Source organism: Ranitomeya variabilis, chromosome 3, assembly GCF_051348905.1.
Source record: "Ranitomeya variabilis isolate aRanVar5 chromosome 3, aRanVar5.hap1, whole genome shotgun sequence".
In the NCBI taxonomy this organism is placed as follows: Eukaryota; Metazoa; Chordata; class Amphibia; order Anura; family Dendrobatidae; genus Ranitomeya; species Ranitomeya variabilis.
The window spans coordinates 715,025,735-715,048,106 of record NC_135234.1 but is presented as its reverse complement, the minus strand read 5'-3'; the positions used below and the strand labels follow the sequence as shown (position 1 = coordinate 715,048,106).

General features: G+C 45.0%; 1 long non-coding RNA gene across 1 annotated transcript in view; it reads right to left on the bottom strand.

Annotated features, from left to right (window-relative positions):
* Positions 1–22,372, bottom strand: part of LOC143818555 (uncharacterized) — a 419,173-nt gene that overhangs the window by 167,443 nt on the left and 229,358 nt on the right. The gene's annotated exons all lie outside the window — the stretch shown is intronic.

Sequence of the window (22,372 nt, the reverse complement as noted above, 5' to 3'; positions counted from 1 at the left end):
CAAGCCGGGTCGATATTAGTCTGAAGCGCAGTACAAAAGGAATAAACAAGCACAGAGTCAGAAACAAGCCAAATGGGTCAATACCGGTCAGGAGCAGATATGCCAAAGACAAGAAATAAAACAGCAGGTCAGAGTCCAAGCCAAATCAAGTACCAGGGAGTCCAAACATGAAAGGGGAACACAGAGTCGGAATGGGAAAGAGGGGAATAAACAGACACAGGTAGAGTAAGCAAAAGCAGAAGGACAAATAAGGGTCCGCAGAGTCAGAAACACACGCTGTAGGTAGAAACTACAACTTACACTGACTGCTGGATGCAGTGGAGAAAAATAGCCGACCTGACGCCAGAACGAGGCAGGGAAAAGTTAACCCTTAACATGATCAGACTAGGAAAGAGACAGGATACAAAACCCGGTTTGGATCATGACGGCTGCCATGACCATTCTTTAGCAGCATGGGCCTCAAAATGTCTCACATCAGTGTGTCATCAGTGTGACACGTATTGGCGCCTGCGAAGCAGCGGTACAGTTAATTTAATTAAAAACGTAAAAGTGTGTGTTGTTTTTCAAATAAATGAATATATATTTTATGTGTCTTTATTTACCATAAACAGATGTGGCCAAAAGTATTGACACCCCTGCAATTCTATCAGATAATACTCAGTTTCTTCCTGAAAATGATTGCAAACACAAATTCTTAAGTATTATTATCTTCATTTAGTTTGTCTTAAATGAAAAACACAAAAAGAATTGTCCTAAAGCCAAATTGGATATAATTCCACACCAAACATAAAAAAGGGGTGGACAAAAGTATTGGCACTGTTCGAAAAATCACGTGATGCTTCTCTAATTTGTGTAAATAACAGCACCTGTAACTTACCTGTGGCACCTAAGGCTACTTTCACACTAGCATCGTGCACTGCACGTCGCTATGCGTCGTTTTGGAGAAAAAACGCATCCTGCAAAAGTGCTTGCAGAATGCGTTTTTTCTCCATAGACTTTTATTAACGACGCAGTGCGACGCATTGCCACACGTCGCAACCGTCGTGCGACGGTTGCGTCGGACCGTCGCCACAAAAAAACGTTATATGTAACGTTTTTTGGTGCGTCGTCTGCAGCATTTCCGACCGCGCACGCGCGCCGGAACTCCGCCCCCGCCTCCCCGCACTTCACAATGGGGCAGCGGATGCGTTGAAAAACAGCATCCGCTGCCCCCGTTGTGCGGCGCTTCCACAGCTAGCATTGGTGCGCCGCAACGTCGCATAGCGACGTGCAGTGCACGACGCTAGTGTGAAAGTAGCCTAACAGGTGTTGGCAATAACAAAAAAAAAAATTGACCACATTCGACAGGAAATCATCTCCCAATCTCTTCATACCAGGCACTGTCCTCCCTCCCCCACTGCATCTAGTTCACTCTCTGACTTTGAACCAGTTACTGAAGAAGAAGTAAGCAGGCTCCTTGCATCTTCTCGCCCGACCACTTGCACTAGTGACCCCATTCCGTCACATCTCCTCCAGTCCCTTTCCCCGGCTGTCACCTCTCACATAACAAAAATATTCAACCTTTCCCTCACTTCCGGTATTTTTCCCTCCTGATTTAAGCATGCCATCATACATCCATTACTTAAAAAACCCTCCCTCGACCAAAACTGTGCCGCTAATTATAGACCTGTCTCTAATCTTCCCTTCATCTCTAAACTCCTCGAACGCCTGGTCCACTCCCGTCTTACCCGCTATCTCTCAGATAACTCTCTTCTCGACCCTCTTCAATCTGGCTTCCGCTCTTTACACTCGACTGAAACTGCCCTCATTAAAGTCTCTAATGACCTACTAACAGCTAAATCTAATGGTCACTACTCCATGCTAATTTTATTGGATCTTTCCACAGCATTCGACACTGTGGATCATCAGCTCCTCCTCACTATGCTCCGCTCCATCGGCATCAAGGACACCGTTCTCTCTTGGTTCTCCTCCTATCTCTCTGACCGATCCTTCACTGTATGTTTTGCTGGTTCCTCCTCCTCTCACCTCCCCCTTACTGTTGGGGTTCCTCAAGGATCAGTCCTAGGCCCCCTCCTCTTCTCTTTGTATACTGCCCCTATTGGACAAACAATCAGTAGATTTGGTTTCCAGTACCATCTCTATGCTGACGACACCCAATTATACACCTCTTCTCCTGCTTTCACTCCGACCTTCTTAGAAAACACCAGTGATTGTCTTACCGCTGTCTCTAACATCATGTCCTCCCTCTATCTGAAACTGAACCTGTCAAAAACTGAACTCCTCGTGTTCTCTCCCTCTACTAACCTACCTTTGCCTGACATTGCCATCTCCGTGTGCGGTTCAATCATTACTCCCAAGCAACATGCCCGCTGCCTTGGGGTCATCCTTGATTCCGAGCTTTCATTCACCCCCCACATCCGATCACTGGCTCGCTCTTCTTATCTGCATCTCAAAAACATTTCTAGAATTCGCTCTTTTCTTACTTTCGACTCTGCAAAAACTCTTACTGTCTCACTTATTCATTCTCGTCTGGACTATTGTAACTCTCTACTAATCGGCCTCCCTTTTGCCAAACTCTCCCCGCTCCAATCTGTCCTGAATGCTGCTGCCAGGATCATATTCCTCACCAACCGTTACACCGATGCCTCTACCTTGTGCCAGTCATTACACTGGCTACCCATCCACTCCAGAATCCAGTACAAAACTACTACCCTCATCCACAAAGCACTCCATGGCTCAGCACCACCCTACATCTCCTCTCTGGTCTCAGTCTACCACCCTACCCGTGCCCTCCACTCCGCTAATGACCTCAGGTTAGCATCCTCAATAATCAGAACCTCCCACTCCCGTCTCCAAGACTTTACACGTGCTGCGCCGATTCTTTGGAATGCACTACCTAGGTTAATACGATTAATCCCCAATCCCCACAGTTTTAAGCGTGCCCTAAAAACGCATCTGTTCAGACTGGCCTACCGCCTCAACGCATTAACCTAACTATCCCTGTGTGGCCCATTAAAAATACAAAAAAACAAAACAAAAAAAACCACACAATCAGGTTCCCTGCATCGTGTCCTCATACACTTTATGCAGTTAATAGCCCTCTGTGTCTGTACTGCTACATACTTAGGCTGTTAACTGGTTCATGCAGCTTTACATGAACACCCGAGCCTTACACTTTGGCTGGTCCAAATAACTAAAGCAATTGTTACCATCCACCTCTCGTGTCTCCCCTTTTCCTCATAGATTGTAAGCTTGCGAGCAGGGCCCTCATTCCTCCTGGTATCTATTTTGAACTGTGATTTCTGTTATGCTGTAATGTCTATTGTCTGTACAAGTCACCTCTATAAGTTGTAAAGTGCTGCGGAATATGTTGGCGCTATATAAATAAAAATTATTATTATTATTATTAATAACTAAATCACACTTGCAGCCAGTTGACATGGATTAAAGATGACTCAACCTCTGTCCTGTGTCCTTGTGTGTACCACATTGAGCATGGAGAAAAGAAAGAAGACCAAAGAACTGTCTGAGGAGTTGAGAAACCAAATTGTGAGGAAGTATGAGCAATCTCAAGGCAACAAGTCCATCTCCAAAGACCTGAATGTTCCTGAGTCTACCGTGCGCAGTGTCATCAAGAAGTTTAAAGCCCATGGCACTGTGGCTAACCTCCCTAGATGTGGACGGAAAAGAAAAATTGACAAGAGATTTCAACACAAGATTGTGCGGATGTTGGATAAAGAACCTCAACTAACATCCAAACAAGTTCAAGCTGCCCTGCAGTCTGAGGGTACAACAGTGTCAATCCGTACTATCCGTCGGCATCTGAATGAAAAGGGACTGTATGGTAGGAGACCCAGGAAGACCCCATTTCTTACCCCGAGACATAAAAAAGCCAGGCTGGAGTTTGCCAAAACTTACCTGAAAAAGCCTAAAACATTTTGGAAGAATGTTTTCTGGTCAGATGAGACAAAAGTAGAGCTTTTTGGGCAAAGGCATCAACAGAGTTTACAGGAGGAAAAAAGAGGCATTCAAAGAAAAGAACACGGTCCCTACAGTCAAACATGGCGGAGGTTCTCTGATGTTTTGGGGTTGCTTTGCTGCCTTTGGCACTGGACTGCTTGACCGTGTGCATGGCATTATGAAGTGTGAAGACTACCAACAAATTTTGCAGCATAATGTAGGGCCCAGTGTGAGAAAGCTGGGTCTCCCTCAGAGGTCATGGGTCTTCCAGCAGGACAATGACCCAAAACACACTTCAAAAAGCACTAGAAAATGGTTTGAGAGAAAGCACTGGAGACTTCTAAGGTGGCCAGCAATGAGTCCAGACCTGAATCCCATAGAACACCTGTGGAGAGATCTAAAAATGGCAGTTTGGAGAAGGCACCCTTCAAATATCAGGCTCATTGATGGTTACCGGAAGCGGTTGGTCGCAGTTATTTTGGCTAAAGGTTGTGCAACCAAGTATTAGGCTGAGGGTGCCAATACTTTTGTCTGGCCCATTTTTGGAGTTTTGTGTGAAATGATCAATGTTTTGCTGTTTGCTTCATTCTCTTTTGTGTTTTTTCATTTAAGACAAATTAAATGAAGATAATAATACCAGAGAATTTGTGATTGCAATCATTTTCAGGAAGAAACTGAGTATTATCTGACAGAATTGAAGGGGTGTCAATACTTTTGGCCACAACTGCAACTATAGGATTAGTAATTGATGGGTGTCTTATAGATGTCTCTCCATTACTAATCCATGAGCTTGACACCAGACAATGCAAAGGTGACATCAACCTCACAGATATTACCCCACTTGCCACAGCCACGGGGCAAGTGGGAAGAGTGTCATGTTCTCAATGGCAAGAGAACTTAGCATCAGCATATATAGGAACTAGCTCTTGGAAGATGGGAACTGAGCTGACCATGAACTAATCCTATCACACAACTAGCAGTGGCCGGGTAGCATGCCTACGTTGATTCTAGATGCCCAGCACCAGCCGGAGGACTAAATAATGCTAGCAGAGGAAAATATTAGTCCTAGCTCACCTCTAGAGAAATACCCCGAAAGGAGACAGAGGCCCCCCACATGTATTGGCGGTGAATTAAGATGAAATAACAAACGTAGTATGAAAATAGGTTTAGCAAATTTGAGGTCCACTTACTACATAGCAGAAGACAGAAAGGACACTTTCATGGTCAGCTGAAAACCCTATCAAAACACCATCCAGAAATTACTTTAAAACTCTGGCATTAACTCATAACACCAGAGTGGCAATTCCTGTTCACAAGAGCTTTCCAGACACAGTAACGAAACTTCAGCTGTGAACTGGAACAAAAATGCAAAAACAAACATGGACAAGAGTCCAACTTATCTAGTAGTTGTCTAGGAGCAGGAACAAGCACAGAGAGGCTTCTGATAACATTGTTGACCGGCAAGCAACTAACAGAGCAGCAAGGTTATATAGCGACTCCCACATCTTGATGGGAACAGGTGAACAGAGAAGATGAAGACACCAGTTCAATTCCACCAGTAGCCACCGGGGGAGCCCAGAATCCAAATTCACAACAGTACCCCCCCCTCAAGGAGGGGGCACCGAACCCTCACCAGAACCACCAGGGCGATCAGGATGGGCCCTATGAAAGGCACGAACCAAATCAGAGGCATGAACATCAGATGCATTCACCCAAGAATTATCCTCCTGGCCGTATCCCTTCCACTTGACCAGATACTGGAGTCTCCGTCTGGAAACACGAGAGTCTAAGATTTTCTCCACAACGTACTCCAACTCACCCTCAACCAACACCGGAGCAGGAGGCTCAACGGAAGGCACAACCGGTACCTCATACCTGCGCAATAATGACCGATGAAAAACGTTATGAATAGAAAAGGATGCAGGGAGGTCCAAACGGAAGGAAACAGGGTTAAGAATCTCCAATATCTTATACGGGCCGATGAACCGAGGCTTAAACTTAGGAGAAGAGACCCTCATAGGGACAAAACGAGAAGACAACCACACCAAATCCCCAACACAAAGCCGAGGACCAACACGACGGTGGCGGTTGGCAAAAAGCTGAGTCTTCTCCTGGGACAACCTCAAATTGTCCACCACCTGCCCCCAGATCTGATGCAATCTCTCCACCACAGCATCCACTCCAGGACAATCCGAAGATTCCACCTGACCAGAGGAAAATCGAGGATGAAACCCCGAATTACAGAAAAACGGGGACACCAAAGTGGCAGAGCTGGCCCGATTATTGAGAGCGAACTCTGCCAATGGCAAAAGCAACCCAATCATCCTGGTCAGCAGACACAAAACACCTCAGATATGTCTCCAGGGTCTGATTAGTCCGCTCGGTCTGGCCATTCGTCTGAGGATGGAAAGCGGACGAAAAAGATAAATCTATGCCCATCCTAGCACAGAATGCCCGCCAAAATCTAGACACGAATTGGGTCCCTCTGTCAGAAATGATATTCTCAGGAATACCATGCAAACGAACAACATTTTGAAAAAACAGAGGAACCAACTCGGAAGAAGAAGGCAACTTGGGCAGAGGAACCAAATGGACCATCTTAGAGAAACGGTCACACACCACCCAGATGACAGACATCTTCTGAGAAACAGGCAGATCAGAAATAAAATCCATCGAGATGTGCGTCCAAGGCCTCTTAGGAATAGGCAAGGGCAACAACAATCCACTAGCCCGAGAACAACAAGGCTTGGCCCGAGCACAAACGTCACAAGACTGCACAAAGCCTCGCACATCTCGTGACAGGGAAAGCCACCAGAAGGACCTTGCCACCAAATCCCTGGTACCAAAAATGCCAGGATGACCTGCCAACGCAGAAGAATGAACCTCAGAGATGACTCTACTGGTCCAATCATCAGGAACAAACAGTTTATCAGGTGGGCAACGATCCGGTCTATCCGCCTGAAACTCCTGCAAGGCCCGCCGCAGGTCTGGAGAAACGGCTGACAATACCACTCCATCCTTAAGGATACCTGTGGGCCCAGAGTTACCAGGCGAGTCAGGCTCAAAACTCCTAGAAAGGGCATCCGCCTTAACATTCTTAGAACCCGGTAGGTATGACACCACAAAATTAAACCGAGAGAAAAATAATGACCAGCGCGCCTGTCTAGGATTCAGGCACCTGGCAGTCTCAAGATAAATCAAATTTTTGTGGTCAGTCAATACCACCACCTGATGTCTGGCCCCCTCAAGCCAATGGCGCCACTCCTCAAAAGCCCACTTCATGGCCAAAAGCTCCCGATTCCCAACATCATAATTCCGCTCAGCGGGCGAAAATTTACGGGAAAAGAAGGCACAAGGCCTCATCACGGAGCAGTCAGAACTTTTCTGCGACAACACTGCCCCAGCTCCGATCTCAGAAGCGTCGACCTCAACCTGAAAAGGTAGAGCAACATCAGGCTGACGCAACACAGGGGCAGAGGAAAAACGGCGCTTAAGCTCCCGAAAGGCCTCCACAGCGTCAGGGGACCAATCAGCAACATCAGCACCCTTCTTAGTCAAATCGGTCAATGGCTTAGCAATATCCGAAAAACCAGCAATAAATCGACGATAAAAGTTAGCAAAGCCCAAAAATTTCTGAAGACTCTTAAGAGAAGAGGGCTGCGTCCAATCACAAATAGCTTGAACCTTGACAGGATCCATTTCAATGGAAGAGGGAGAAAAAATATATCCCAAAAAGGAAATCCTCTGTACCCCAAAAACACACTTAGAACCCTTCACACACAAAGAATTAGACCGCAAAACCTGGAAAACCCTCCTGACTTGCTGGACATGAGAGTCCCAGTCATCCGAAAAAATCAGAATATCATCCAGATACACAATCATAAATTTATCCAAATAATCGCGAAAAATATCATGCATAAAGGACTGGAAAACTGACGGAGCATTTGAAAGACCAAAAAGCATCACTAAATACTCAAAGTGGCCCTCGGGCGTATTAAATGCGGTCTTCCACTCATCCCCCTGCCTGATTCGCACCAAATTATACGCCCCACGAAGGTCAATCTTAGAGAACCACTTGGCCCCCTTTATGCGAGCAAACAAATCAGTCAGCAACGGCAATGGGTATTGATATTTAACAGTGATTTTGTTCAAAAGCCGATAATCGATACATGGTCTCAAAGAGCCGTCTTTTTTTGACACAAAGAAAAAACCGGCTCCTAAGGGAGATGACGATGGACGAATATGTCCCTTTTCCAAGGACTCCTTTATATATTCTCGCATAGCAGCATGTTCAGGCACAGACAGATTAAACAAACGACCCTTTGGGTATTTACTACCCGGGATTAAATCTATGGCACAATCGCACTCTCGGTGCGGAGGTAACGAACCAAGCTTGGATTCTTCAAAGACGTCACGATAGTCAGACAGGAACTCAGGAATTTCAGAGGGAATAGATGATGAAATGGAAACCACAGGTACATCCCCATGAGCCCCCTTACATCCCCAGCTCAACACAGACATAGCTCTCCAGTCGAGGACTGGGTTGTGAGATTGCAGCCAAGGCAATCCTAGCACCAAATCATCATGTAGATTATACAGCACCAGAAAGCGAATAATCTCCTGGTGATCCGGATTAATACGCATAGTTACTTGTGTCCAGTATTGTGGTTTATTATTAGCCAATGGGGTGGAGTCAATCCCCTTCAGAGGAATAGGAGTCTCCAAAGGCTCTAAATCATACCCACAGCGTTTGGCAAAGGACCAATCCATAAGACTCAAAGCGGCGCCAGAGTCGACATAGGCGTCCGTGGTAATAGATGACAAAGAGCAAATCAGGGTCACAGATAGAATAAACTTAGACGGTAAGGTGCAAATGGAAACAGATTTATCAAGCTTTTTAGTGCGCTTAGAGCATGCTGATATAACATGAGTAGAATCACCACAATAGAAACACAACCCATTTTTCCGTCTAAAATTCTGCCGCTCGCTTCGGGACAGAATTCTATCACACTGCATACTCTCTGGCGACTTCTCAGTGGACACCGCCAGATGGTGCACTGGTTTGCGCTCCCGCAAACGCCTATCGATCTGAATAGCCATTGTCATTGACTCATTCAGACCCGCAGGCACAGGGAACCCCACCATAACATCCTTAATGGCATCAGAGAGACCCTCTCTGAAAGTCGCCGCCAGGGCGCACTCATTCCACTGAGTAAGCACAGACCATTTACGGAATCTTTGGCAGTAAATTTCCGCTTCATCTTGCCCCTGAGATAGGGACATCAAAGTTTTTTCTGCCTGAAGCTCCAAATGAGGTTCGTCATAAAGCAACCCCAAGGCCAGAAAAAACGCATCCACATTGAGCAACGCAGGATCCCCTGGTGTCAATGAGAAAGCCCAGTCTTGAGGGTCGCCCCGGAGCAAGGAAATCACAATCCTGACCTGCTGTGCAGGATCTCCGGCAGAGCGAAATTTCAGGGACAAAAATAATTTGCAATTATTTCGAAAATTCTGAAACCCAGATCTATTCCCCGAGAAAAATTCCGGCAAAGGAATTCTCGGCTCAGATACAGGTGCATGACAAACAAAGTCTTGCAAATTTTGTACCTTCGTGGCGAGATTATTCAAACCTGCAGTTACACTCTGAAGATCCATTACAAACAGGTGGACACAGAGCCATTCAAAGATTAGAAGGAGAAAAAAAAAAAAAAAAAAAAAATCTCAGCAGACTTCTTATTTCTCTCCTTTCTCAGCCAAGGATTTTAACCCTTTAGTGGGCCGGTCAAACTGTCATGTTCTCAATGGCAAGAGAACTTAGCATCAGCATATATAGGAACTAGCTCTTGGAAGATGGGAACTGAGCTGACCATGAACTAATCCTATCACACAACTAGCAGTGGCCGGGTAGCATGCCTACGTTGATTCTAGATGCCCAGCACCAGCCGGAGGACTAAATAATGCTAGCAGAGGAAAATATTAGTCCTAGCTCACCTCTAGAGAAATACCCCGAAAGGAGACAGAGGCCCCCCACATGTATTGGCGGTGAATTAAGATGAAATAACAAACGTAGTATGAAAATAGGTTTAGCAAATTTGAGGTCCACTTACTACATAGCAGAAGACAGAAAGGACACTTTCATGGTCAGCTGAAAACCCTATCAAAACACCATCCAGAAATTACTTTAAAACTCTGGCATTAACTCATAACACCAGAGTGGCAATTCCTGTTCACAAGAGCTTTCCAGACACAGTAACGAAACTTCAGCTGTGAACTGGAACAAAAATGCAAAAACAAACATGGACAAGAGTCCAACTTATCTAGTAGTTGTCTAGGAGCAGGAACAAGCACAGAGAGGCTTCTGATAACATTGTTGACCGGCAAGCAACTAACAGAGCAGCAAGGTTATATAGCGACTCTCACATCTTGATGGGAACAGGTGAACAGAGAAGATGAAGACACCAGTTCAATTCCACCAGTAGCCACCGGGGGAGCCCAGAATCCAAATTCACAACAGAAGAGCCAGTCAACATGCCAGAACTGGTGTATCTAATAATAATAATCTTTATTTTTACATAGCGCTAACATATTCCGCAGCGCTTTACAGACGTTATCATCGCTGTCCCCAATGAGGCTCACAATCTAAATTCCCTATCAGTATGTCTTTGGAATGTGGGAGGAAACCGGAGAACCCGGAGGAAACCCACGCAAACACGGAGAGAACATATAAACTCTTTGCAGATGTTGTCCAAGGTGGGATTAGAACCCAGGACTCCAGCGCTGCAAGGCTGCTGTGCTAACTACTAAGCCACCGTGCTTTTCTGGGTGGTTGCGAGCTATTTTTAGGCTGGGGGGTCAATATTCATGGCCCCTTACCAGCCTGAGAATACCAGCCCCAGCTATACGCTTTAGGCAAGACGGGTTGTCAAAAATGGAGGGGACCACACAACGTTTTTGTAATGGGGACCACTCTATTCTTGATAACCAGCGTTGCTGAAGCTGACAGCTGAGGGTTTTGCCTGACTGGTTATCAAAAATACAGGAGAACCCATGTCAGTTCTTTTATTTATTCATTTATTTATTTATAGCTCAGGTGACTGATGAATACTCCAATCAGCCAGTGCCTGCTCTCACTGTTATTAACGGCAGCAAGTGTAGGCCGATAGAAATAATAGAGTAGGCGGTGGCTGATGGGACTATCTGCTATCTACATTATCTCTATTATCTCTACGCAGTAGCATCTATTGGAACAGTATAACGACGCCAACCTGACAGTATATGTGGGTTATTGAGCACAGTCCTGTTGACAGGTTCCCTTTCAATCTAAAATTCTAATAAATGTGTTCCTTTCTGCTCTAAACGTACCCCCAAGCCCTGAAGAGGGAGAGTAAACCTTGGCTCATTGAAAAAGACTAATTCCTTAAAAGATTCTTTATTTAGTATACTTTTAAAAAAAAAAAACACAAAAATTGTGAAAAACCAGACAGACAAAAAAATAATATAGACAGAAAAAATAACCAAAAAGTCAGTTGCTGGTCTGCATCCTAAAGTTAGTGTACCAGTAGGGCTACTATAAGACCTATTTGGCCCTAAAATTGCCCTGACTGGTCCCCTACCTGTCAGTGGAGGTGGGCACCCTCTTGAAACGCAAATGGCGCCCCCCTCTCAGCGGCGGCTAGCCCTCAGTTCCCTATACATCCCTATGATAGGACAAAAACTTCAAACACGATATCCCAATGTAACAAGAAATAGATGCCTTGGTAATAAAAACCGTATTATGCAGAGAATCTAAACATGGGCCTAGCCAACAATTAGCCACTGTATCAAACCATTAAATAGAAGCCCAACCAATTTGCTCGTGCCTAATGAGATTTTTAGCAGCACTAGGAGGGAGGGGGGTATGATATAAGTAACTGACCCTCCACAGTCCTTATTTGGCAAAATCCCTGCCTGGCTGTGGAGGCTGGCACCGTATATAATGCACAATGTGGCGCCCCCGCTCAACGAAGCCTGGCCCTCTCTCTCCCTAATAATCTCTCCCCAATACACCTATCATAATGATGAACTATGAGGACAAGAGAGAGGTTATAGGGAAGAAAACCCTTGATAGATTATTTAGGAACCAATTTATGTTCAGAAAACATTCATCTTTCAAATCTGATAAGATCAGGTGCCATTAACTTGGGTTAGATATAGACAGGCTCTAGTGCAATATTTGTTGCTCCTGCATTTACCATTTATAGATCGCAGATGAACAGTAGCTGAAAATAATATCAGATTTCTATTGCATTGTGCCCAAATAAATCAGCCATGTTTGGCTATTCACAAAACACAACAGACAGATCCACCTTCTATTGCACTGTGCCCACACAGATCAGCAAACTGATCATTTTCAATGTAAAACTTAGCTTGAACATGTTAGATCAGCATTGCCTCAACGCGTTTCCCTCCCATGATAAGAGTTCCTCAGGAGGCCCGTGGTAACTTTAGTGTTCATTCAGTACATCATGGATGTCATCTGGTAGCAGGTGTAAATAACGGCGGCTAACCGGTGTCCTTATATGCACAGCATGTGTGTTAGGCCAGGTTAAAGGATTACATACCCCCTTATCATTATGCACGGGGAATGTCTCCATTCTTGATTTCATTCATTTTTGATTAGCCAAATTTTGTAACTAATCCCAATAATCCTGTTTTCATAGAAAAAATTTAGGAGAGTAAACCTTGGTTGTGTTTCGCTGTGTATGCAAAAGTGCAAGAAGAGCACTTATTAGATGCTCAGAAAAGCTGGGTGGCATGTGTGCTAGTGTGTGACTCAGTGCAGACGTCTCGCTGGCCTACGGTGAGTGATAGCAGCAAAAAGTGTGATGTGGATGTGAGAACTGTCTGTGGGGGGCGCTTAGGAGAGTGGACGAGTGAGTGCGGGAAGTTCCCCTGTATAGTAGCATCCAAGGCAGGTGTGTTGTGAGCAAGTGGTGTTCAAGAAACATTGGTGGCAGCGGTTGTGGCTTATCGTGACACATGATGTACTGGGAAATGGGAAAATTGTGTAAAAAACACAATTCTGACATTTTTTGGGAATTATGTTTACGGCGTACATTATGTGGTAATAATGAGCGATACTAAACTGTCCCATTTTTTTATTGTTTTAGAGGTGGCAAAAAATCAGAACTTTGAAATAAAAATTTTTGGAAATTGTCTTACCATTTTCTGAGACGCCTAGTTTTAATTTTACGGTCAATAGAGCTGTATGAGGAGTTTTTTTCTGTGAGGCGAAACAACGTTTTTATGGATATTACTTTGGGATAGATCTGACATTTTAATTGCTTGTTACATCATTTTTAGTGGTATTGCAGCAACCAAAAAATACCGCAATTTTCGCATTTTTTTTTTTTTTTTCTGTTTATGGTGTTTACCAATTGGGTTATTTATTTTTATATTTTGGTAGCTCGGCCTTTTCTGGATTGGGCGATATAACTTGACTATTTTTTTTATTATTTTCAGTTTCAATTTAAATTGTTATTTATTTTTCAATCACTACTTGAAATTACACACAAATTAAAACAGATTGACCTGAACCAATTACATGGAAAAAAAAACAATATTATTTAATATTTATTTTGAAACTAGATGAAATAATTACAACTACAACATTAGTCTGTGGGCATCATGGGTGATCCGTGTTACCGGGAAGTGAGGAGGAGACATTCCTGTAAGGAGCTGACAATATATAGATCACATTGCTCACATATGAGGCTACAGAATTATACAGGTTTGAAAATATGAAATAAACAGGTGAAAAAAACAACAAAAACCAGTAACTTAAAGCAATGACTTGTGCGCTAGTGAGTTTTTATACATCTCATCCCAATCCAGCTAACCCCTATCCGTACAGTGACAGCTGGTATTGGATTGTCTGCCATGGGTGACATACCTGGTTCTCCTATATTAGACCCGTTGCCATGTTCGGCTTTATGACATCACAGAAGCGTTGTCCACGAGTCATGGAATGTTCTGCAAGAACGGTCAGTGCGAGGCAATCAGAGGTAGAGAGGAGAGCTGAACACTAACCCAGAGCGACTTGTATATTATTATTTTCTTTATTGTATTTTTTTTTACTTTATTTCTTTTTTTGGGAGTGTTATCTACCATCCACACACACTTTTGTGTGTGTGGAGGGGAAAGCAGCCTAATGGCTGCACCCGTAGGTGGAGGAAAGTTCCAACCACGGAGACATCTCCCATATGCCAGAACATCCCCATACAGCCAGAGGCCTGAACACCACCAAAGGCAAACTGGCTTCACTGGGTATGTGATGGCAGCACTTGGTAACATCGTGCTATTTATTACCTCCCTGTTCAAAAGACCGGAAAAGGCATCGGACCGATATTTGAGGAGAAGACCACAACCATATCCTTCAGTTCCCGAAATTGGCCGATATGTACCACCTGCAGCAAACATCAGCGCAGAGCCAGAGGTTACGAAGAAACACCTGATAATCTCCAGAACAGTAGATGAGGTAGAGACAGAAGCCACATTGCCCAGGAGCCCATCCCCCTGGAAGGCCCTAACTTCCTCTCAAGTAATGAAACTCTTAGGTATGCCTTACGCCTATCAACCGCGTATTAAGGTGACAGCTAGAGAAGGCTACAATCCTATACCACCACACATGCCAGTCAGCTATGCTGCTAGAAACATCATGCAAGCAATGCTGAAGAGCCCACAGGATGTACGCCGGACCTACATGAGAGATGGGGGCTACCTTCCAAGTGCCAGGAATCTCATTCTCCCGAGAAGAGAAATCCGCGGGACACTATCATTTAGCCAGAGGAAAATGTAGTGGCGAGTGGCTAGCAGCATGCCCAAAACATCTTCTGCAAAGCTGCTTCTCGGACAGATTTTCTGGTTTTGACTATGGCTTGCTCAATGGATTCTGTTTCTACACTGCCGCCTGCCCCGACCTCTGCTTGTTCAATGGATTCTGTTTCTGCACTGCCGCCTGCCCCGACCTCTGCTTGTTCAAAGGAATATGTTTCTGCACTGCCGCCTGCCCCGACCTCTGCTTGTTTCTGGATATGTTTCTACACTGCCGCCTGCCCTGACCGCTGCTTGCTCAATGGATTGTTTCTGCAACAATAAAATGAATTGTTTTAAACCGCAATACTCCTTTCTTCTCCTCTTTTCTATCTATTATGGAGTTGGGCATTTTCCCTGTCTGGGACCTTTTGCTCAATTAGAGTGCAATTTATATAAAATAAAATATGCACATACACAATAAACACACATTATGCAGGTACACATTAAGCCAATATACACATTCTGCACATACCCACATAGGACCCGAATCAAGGTGCTTTCCACAGAATACTGGTATAAAACACCCTGAATGTCACCAAAATGTAGTGTAGTGCCAGCCAGCTTTGCCAAAGCTTGGTGGCTTCATTAAAGGGTTGTTCAGAATGTATATTGATGGCCTGTTTTTAGAATAGGTCAACAATATTTGATTGATGGGAGTGCAACACCGAGCTCCTCCACCAATCAGCTGTCACTGATGTGAACAGCAGAAGTGCAATACACGGCCATGGACACTGTGCAGTTGATTGAGCAATGCTGTGTAGCTCCACAACTGAGCCCCTGGCATTGGGAACAGCCCGCTAGGGTAGGTGCACACGGTCAGGAAATGGCAGCACTTTAGACGCAGCCCATATCTGTATACACACGCACATACACACTAGCCCTATATACACAGCAGTATACACACAAACCCTAAATATACATCAGTATACACACTAACCCTATAGACACAGCAGTATACACACACTAGCCTTATATACACAGCAGTATACACACACACTAGCATTATATACACAGCAGTATACAAACTCTAACCCTATAGACACAGCACTAACCCTATAGACACACTAGCCCTATATACACAGCAGTATACACACACACTAGCCCTATATACACAGCAGTATACACAAACTAGCCCTATATACACAGCAGTATGCACAAACTAGCCCTATATGCACAGCAGTATACACACACTAGCCCTATATACACATCAGTATACACACACTAGCTCTATATGTAAAGCAGTATACACACACTAGCCCTATATACACAGCAGTATACACACACTAGCTCTATATGCAAAGCAGTATACACACACTAACCCTATAGACACAGCAGTATGCACACACACTAGCCCTATATACACAGCAGTATACACACTAACTCTAGAGACACAGCAGTATACACACACTAACCCTATAAACACAGCAGTATACACACACTAGCCCTATATACACACAAGTATACACACTAGCCCTATATACACAGCAGTATACACACACACTAGCCCTATATACACTCCCTGACAGAAGTTATGTCATTTATCCATGTTATGTAAATAAAAGCTTATAACTAGTGTTGAGCGATACCGTCCAATACTTGAAAGTATCGGTATCGGAAAGTATCGGCCGATACCCGAAAAGTATCGGATACCGATACCCGATACCAATACAAGTCAATGAGACACCAAGTATCGGAAGGTATCCTGCATGGTTCCCAGGGTCTGAAGGAGAGGAAACTGGATATGACATATATACTCACCTCTCCGGTGGCCCCTGGACCTTACCGCTGTAACCGGCAGCCTCCGATCCTAAGAATGAGGGGTTTAGGACCTTCGATGTTGTTGCGGCTGACGTCGCGGCTTATGATTGGTCGCGTGAGCGGTCACATGAGCGGTCACGCGACCAATTAGAAGCCGCGACGTCATTGAAGGCCCTTAACGCGCTCATTCTTAGGAACAGAGGCTGCCGGTTACAACCAGGGCGCGTCAGAGGGTGAGTATATCCCTATTTTTTATTTTAATTCTTTATTTTACACATTAATATGGATCCGATTCCGATTCCCGATACCACAAAAGCATCGGAATTCGGTATCGGAATTCCGATACCGCAAATACCCGCCGATACCCGATACTTGCGGTATCGGAATGCTCAACACTACTTATAACCTGACATTAAATTCATCCATTGGTTGTATACATTATTCTTTTCAAAGCTGAAACCCTCCAAAATGTGGTTTAGGTTAAGAAAATAAATTGGCATCAATGCAGAAATATTGATCAGTTAATGGACACAGAATGGTTCAGATTTTAGCAAGACAAAAGCTTTGTCACCTGGTCATATAATGCACCCAATCCTAGTTTACATCCTCACCTGTGTTCAGTAAATGATCGGTTAATTAGTGTGTGTGTTTATGAAAAGAAACCAGCACACCAGACCTTCACTTGAACTGCAACTTGAGCTCTGACAACATGCAAAAAAATCCACCCTGCGACCAAAGCCTGGATTATCATGAGGCTGAAGACCAGATCCACTGCAGAGGTGGCTGGCACCTTTAATGTGTCAGCGTCAAGTACAAAGAATTAAAAAAAGATTTGACGAGACTGGAGATGTGTTTGACAAGCCCAGGTCCGGCAGACCCCGCAAGACAACTGCTCAGGAGGTATGTTTGTTGGTTAGAAAATCCAAAGCAAGCCCCTCTTCCACTGCAGCAGAGCTCCAAAAGGCCTGGTCACCTCAAGTCCCTTTATCAACTAGAACAGTTTGTAGGATTCTGTCTCGAAATGGCCTCCATGGTCGAATCGGTGACCAGAAGCCAGCACTAAACAAAAGGCAAATAAAAAACCGTGTGGCATTTGCAAAGTCCCACAGTCTGCTAAACAGATGGATGCTGGAAAAGTCAAAGAAGGTGGGTTTCTCTGGTGAATCTTTAGTAGAATTACACCACAGCCGCTGCAAATACTGCAGGAGACCTACTGGAGCCCGTATGGATCCAAAATACACCCAGAAAACAGTTACATTTGGTGGTGGAAAGATCATGGTCTGGGGCTACATTCAGTATGGGGGTGTGCGAAACATTTGCAAGGTGGAAGGCAATATCAATAGCCTAAAATATCAAGAAGTATTAGCTACCTTTTATATTCCAAATCATAAAAGGGGTCAAATTCTGCAGCAGAATGGTGCTCCATCTCATACATCCATCTCTACAACAAAGTTCCTCCAGGTAAAAAAGATCAAGGTGCTCAAGGACTGGCCAGCCCAGTCACCAGACATGAACATCATTGAGCATGTTTGAAGTAGGATGAAAAAGGAAGCTTGGAAGAGAAAACCAAAGAATCTAGATGAACTTTGGGAGGCATGTAAGACTGCATTCTCTGCTATTCCTGATGACTTAATTCATAAATTGTATGGATCATTGTTGAACCGCATGGATGCAGTCCTTCTAGCTCATGGAAGTCACACAAAATATTAACCCCTTAACGACCGCCGATACGCCTTTTAACGGCGGCCGCTAAGGGTACTTAAACCACAGCGCCGTTAATTAACGGCGCTGTGGAAAAAGTGAATAGCGCCCCCCAGAGTCGGATTTTCTCTGGGGTCTCGGTTGCCGAGGGTAGCCGAGACCCCAGAGAACATGATTCGGGGGGGTTTTACCGACCCCGAGTTGCGATCGCCGGTAATTAACCGTTTACCGGCGGTCGCAACAAAAAAAAAATAAAAAACGCGATTTGCTTTTTAATTTCTCTGTCCTCCGATGTGATCACACATCGGAGGACAGAGAAATAGGGTCCCCGATGGCCCCCAATAGCCCCCCAATACTCACCTATCTCCCCCGGTGCTCCTCGTGGCTCCCGATGGGCACCGCCATCTTTTTTCCAGGAAAAAATGGCGGGCGCACGCGTAGTGCGCCCGCCGCCCGGCACCTGGAAGATCTTTGGGGTCTCGGCTGCCGGGGGTAGCCGAGACTCCAAAGAACATGATCGGAGTCGGTTTGCACCGACCCCTGTTTTGCGATCACCGGTAATTAACAGTTTACCGGCGACCGCAAAAAAAAAAAGCGATCTGTAATTCTCTGTCCTCTGATGTGATGGCACATCAGAGGACAGAGAAATAGGGGGATTCGGGGACCCTAACATACTCACCCGGTGTCCCTGGGTCCTCTTCCGTCTTCTCCTGACGGCCGGCTTTTTCCTCATGGCGGGCGCATGCGCAGTGCGCCCGCCATCTGCTGCCATCTGCCGGCCGGCAGGAGAGACGAGTTGGGGCTAAAATTAGGGTTAGGGTTAGGGTTAGGTTTGGGGCTAAATTTAGGGTTAGGGTTAGGGTTGGGGCTAAATTTAGGGTTAGGGTTAGGGCTAGGGTTAGGGTTAGGGTTGGGGCTAAATTTAGGGTTAGGGTTAGGGCTAGGGTTAGGGTTAGGGTTAGGCTACTTTCACACTAGCGTTTTTTGGCTTCCGTCGCAATGCGTCGTTGGAGAAAAAACGCATCCTGCAAAAGTGCTTGCAGGATGCGTTTTTTCTCCATTGGCTTGCATTAGCGACGCATTTTGACAGATTGCCACACGTCGCATCCGTCGTGCGACGGATGCGTTGTGCTTTGGCGGACCGTCGGCACAAAAAAAGCTACATGTAACTTTTTTGTGCAACATGTCCGCCATTTCCGACCGCGCATGCGCAGCCGGAACTCCGCCCCCGCCTCCCCGCACCTCACAATGGGGCAGCGGATGCGTTGAAAAAACAGCATCCGCTGCACCCGTTGTGCGGCGCTTACAACGCTAGCGTCGGTACGTCAGCCCGACACACTGCGATGGGCCGAGTACGATGCTAGTGTGAAAGTAGCCTTAGGCTTCTTTCACACTTGAGTCGGTACGGGGCGGTCGCAATGCGTCGGCCCGACGTACCGACGCACGTTGTGAAAATTGTGCACAACGTGGGCAGCGGATGCAGTTTTTCAACGCATCCGCTGCCCAGTCTATGTCCTGGGGAGGAGGGGGCAGAGTTACGGCCACGCATGCGCGGAAATGGCGGACGCGACGTACAAAAAAAAGGTTACATTGAACTTTTTTTGTGACGACGGGGGCTAAAGTTATGGTTAGGGTTGGGGCTAAAGTTAGGGTTAAGGTTGGGGCTAAAGTTAGGGTTAGAGTTGGGATTAGGGTTAGGGTTTGGATTAGGGTTGGGATTAGGGTTACGTTTGGGATTAGGGTTGGGATTAGGGTTACGTTTGGGATTAGGGTTTGGATTAGGGTTAGGGTTGGGATTAGGGTTAGGGGTGTGTTGGATTTAGGGTTTTGATTAGGGTTATGGTTAGGGTTGAGATTAGGGTTGTTTTGGGGTTAGGGTTGTGATTATCGTTAGGGTTGTGATTAGGATTATGGATCGGGTTGAGATTAGGGTTAGGGGTGTGTTGGAGTTAGGGTTGGAGTTATAATTTGGGGGTTTCCACTGTTTAGGTACATCAGGGGGTCTCCAAACACGACAGCGAATTTGGCGCTAAAAAAGTCAAATGGTGCTCCCTCCCTTCTGAGCTCTGCCGTGCCCCCAAACAGTGGTTTACCCCCATATATGGGGCATCAGCGTACTCGGGATAAATTGGACAACAACTTTTGGGGTCCAATTTCTCCTGTTACCCTTGTGAAAATAAAAACTTGGGGGCTAAAAATCTTTTTTGTGGGAAAAAAAAATTTTTTTTTATTTTTACTACTCTGCATTATAAACTTCTGTGAAGCACTTGAGCATTCAAAGTTCTCACCACATATCTAGATAAGTTCCTTAGGGGGTCTAGTTTCCAAAATTTGGTCACTTGTGGGGGTTTCTACTGTTTAGGTACATCAGGGGCTCTGCAAACGCAACATAACACCCACAGACAATTCTATCAAAGTCTGAATTCCAAAATGTCGCTCCTTCTCTTCCGAGCTCTGCCGTGTGCCAAAACAGTGGTTTACCCCCACATATGGGGTACCAGAATACTCAGGACAAATTGGAGAACAAATATTGGCATCCAATTTCTCTTGTTACCCTTGTGAAAATAAAAACTTGGGGGCTAAAAAATCTTTTTTGTGAAAAAAAAAATATTTTCTATTTTCACTACTCTGCATTATAAACTTCTGTGAAGCACTTGGGCATTCAAAGTTCTCACCACATATCTAGATAAGTTCCGTGGGGGGTCTAGTTTTCAAAATGGGGTCACTTGTTGGAGGTTTCTACTGTTTAGGTACATCAGTGGCTCTGCAAACGCAACATAACGCCCGCAGACCATTCTATCAAAGCCTGCATTTCAAAATGGCGCTCCTTCCCTTCTGAGCTCTGCCGTGCGCCCAAACAGTGGTTTACCCCCACATATGGGGTACCAGCATACTCAGGACAAATTGGACAACAACTTTTGGGGTCCAATTTCTCTTGTTACCCTTGTGAAAATAAAAATTTGGGGGCTAAAAAACTCTTTTTTGTGGGAAAAAAAATATTTTTTATTTTCACTACTCTGCATTATAAACTTCTGTGAAGCACTTGGGCATTCAAAGTTCTCACCACATATCTAGATAAGTTCCTTGGGGGGTCTATTTTCCAAAATGAGGTCATTTGTTGGGGGTTTCTACTGTTTAGGTACATTAGGGGTCTGCAAACGCAACATAACGCCCGCAGACAATTCTATCAAAGTCTGCACTCCAAAATGGCGCTCCTTCCTTTTCCGAGCTCTGCCGTGCGCCCAAACAGTGGTTTACCCCCACATATGGGGTACCAGCATACTCAGGACAAATTGGACAACAACTTTTGGGGTCCAATTTCTCTTGTTACCCTTGTGAAAATAAAAACTTGGGGGCTAAAAAATCTTTATTGTTAAAAAAAATATATTTTTTATTTTCACAACTCTGCATTATAAACTTCTGTGATGCACTTGGGCATTCAAAGTTCTCACTACACATCTAGATAAGTTCCATGGGGGGTCTAATTTCCAAAATGGGGTCACTTTTGGGGGGTTTCTACTGTTTAGGCACATCAGGGGCTCTCCAAACGCGACATGGCGTCCGATCTCAATTCCAGTCAATTTTGCATTGAAAAGTCAAATGGCGCTCCTTTGCTTCCGAGCTCAGCCATGCGCCCAAACAGTGGTTTACCCCCACATATGGGGTGTCGGCGTACTCAAGACAAATTGTACAACAACTTCTGGTGTCCATTTTCTCCTGTTACCCTTGGTAAAATAAAAATTTGGAGGCAAAAAGATCATTTTTGTAGAAAAAATGCGATTTTTTTATTTTCACGGCTCTACGTTATAAACTTCTGTGAAGCACCTGGGGGTTTAAAGTGCTCACCACACATCTAGATAAGTTCATTAAGGGGACTAGTTTCCAAAATGGTGTCATTTGTGGGGGGTCTCTACTGTTTAGGCACATCAGCGGCTCTCCAAACGTGACATGGCGTCCGATCTCAATTCCAGCCAATTCTACATTGAAAAAGTAAAACGACACTCCTTCTCTTCCAAGCTCTGCGGTGTGCCCAAACAGTGGTTTACCCCCACATATGGGGTGTCGACATACTCAGGAGAAATTGCACAACAACTTTTGT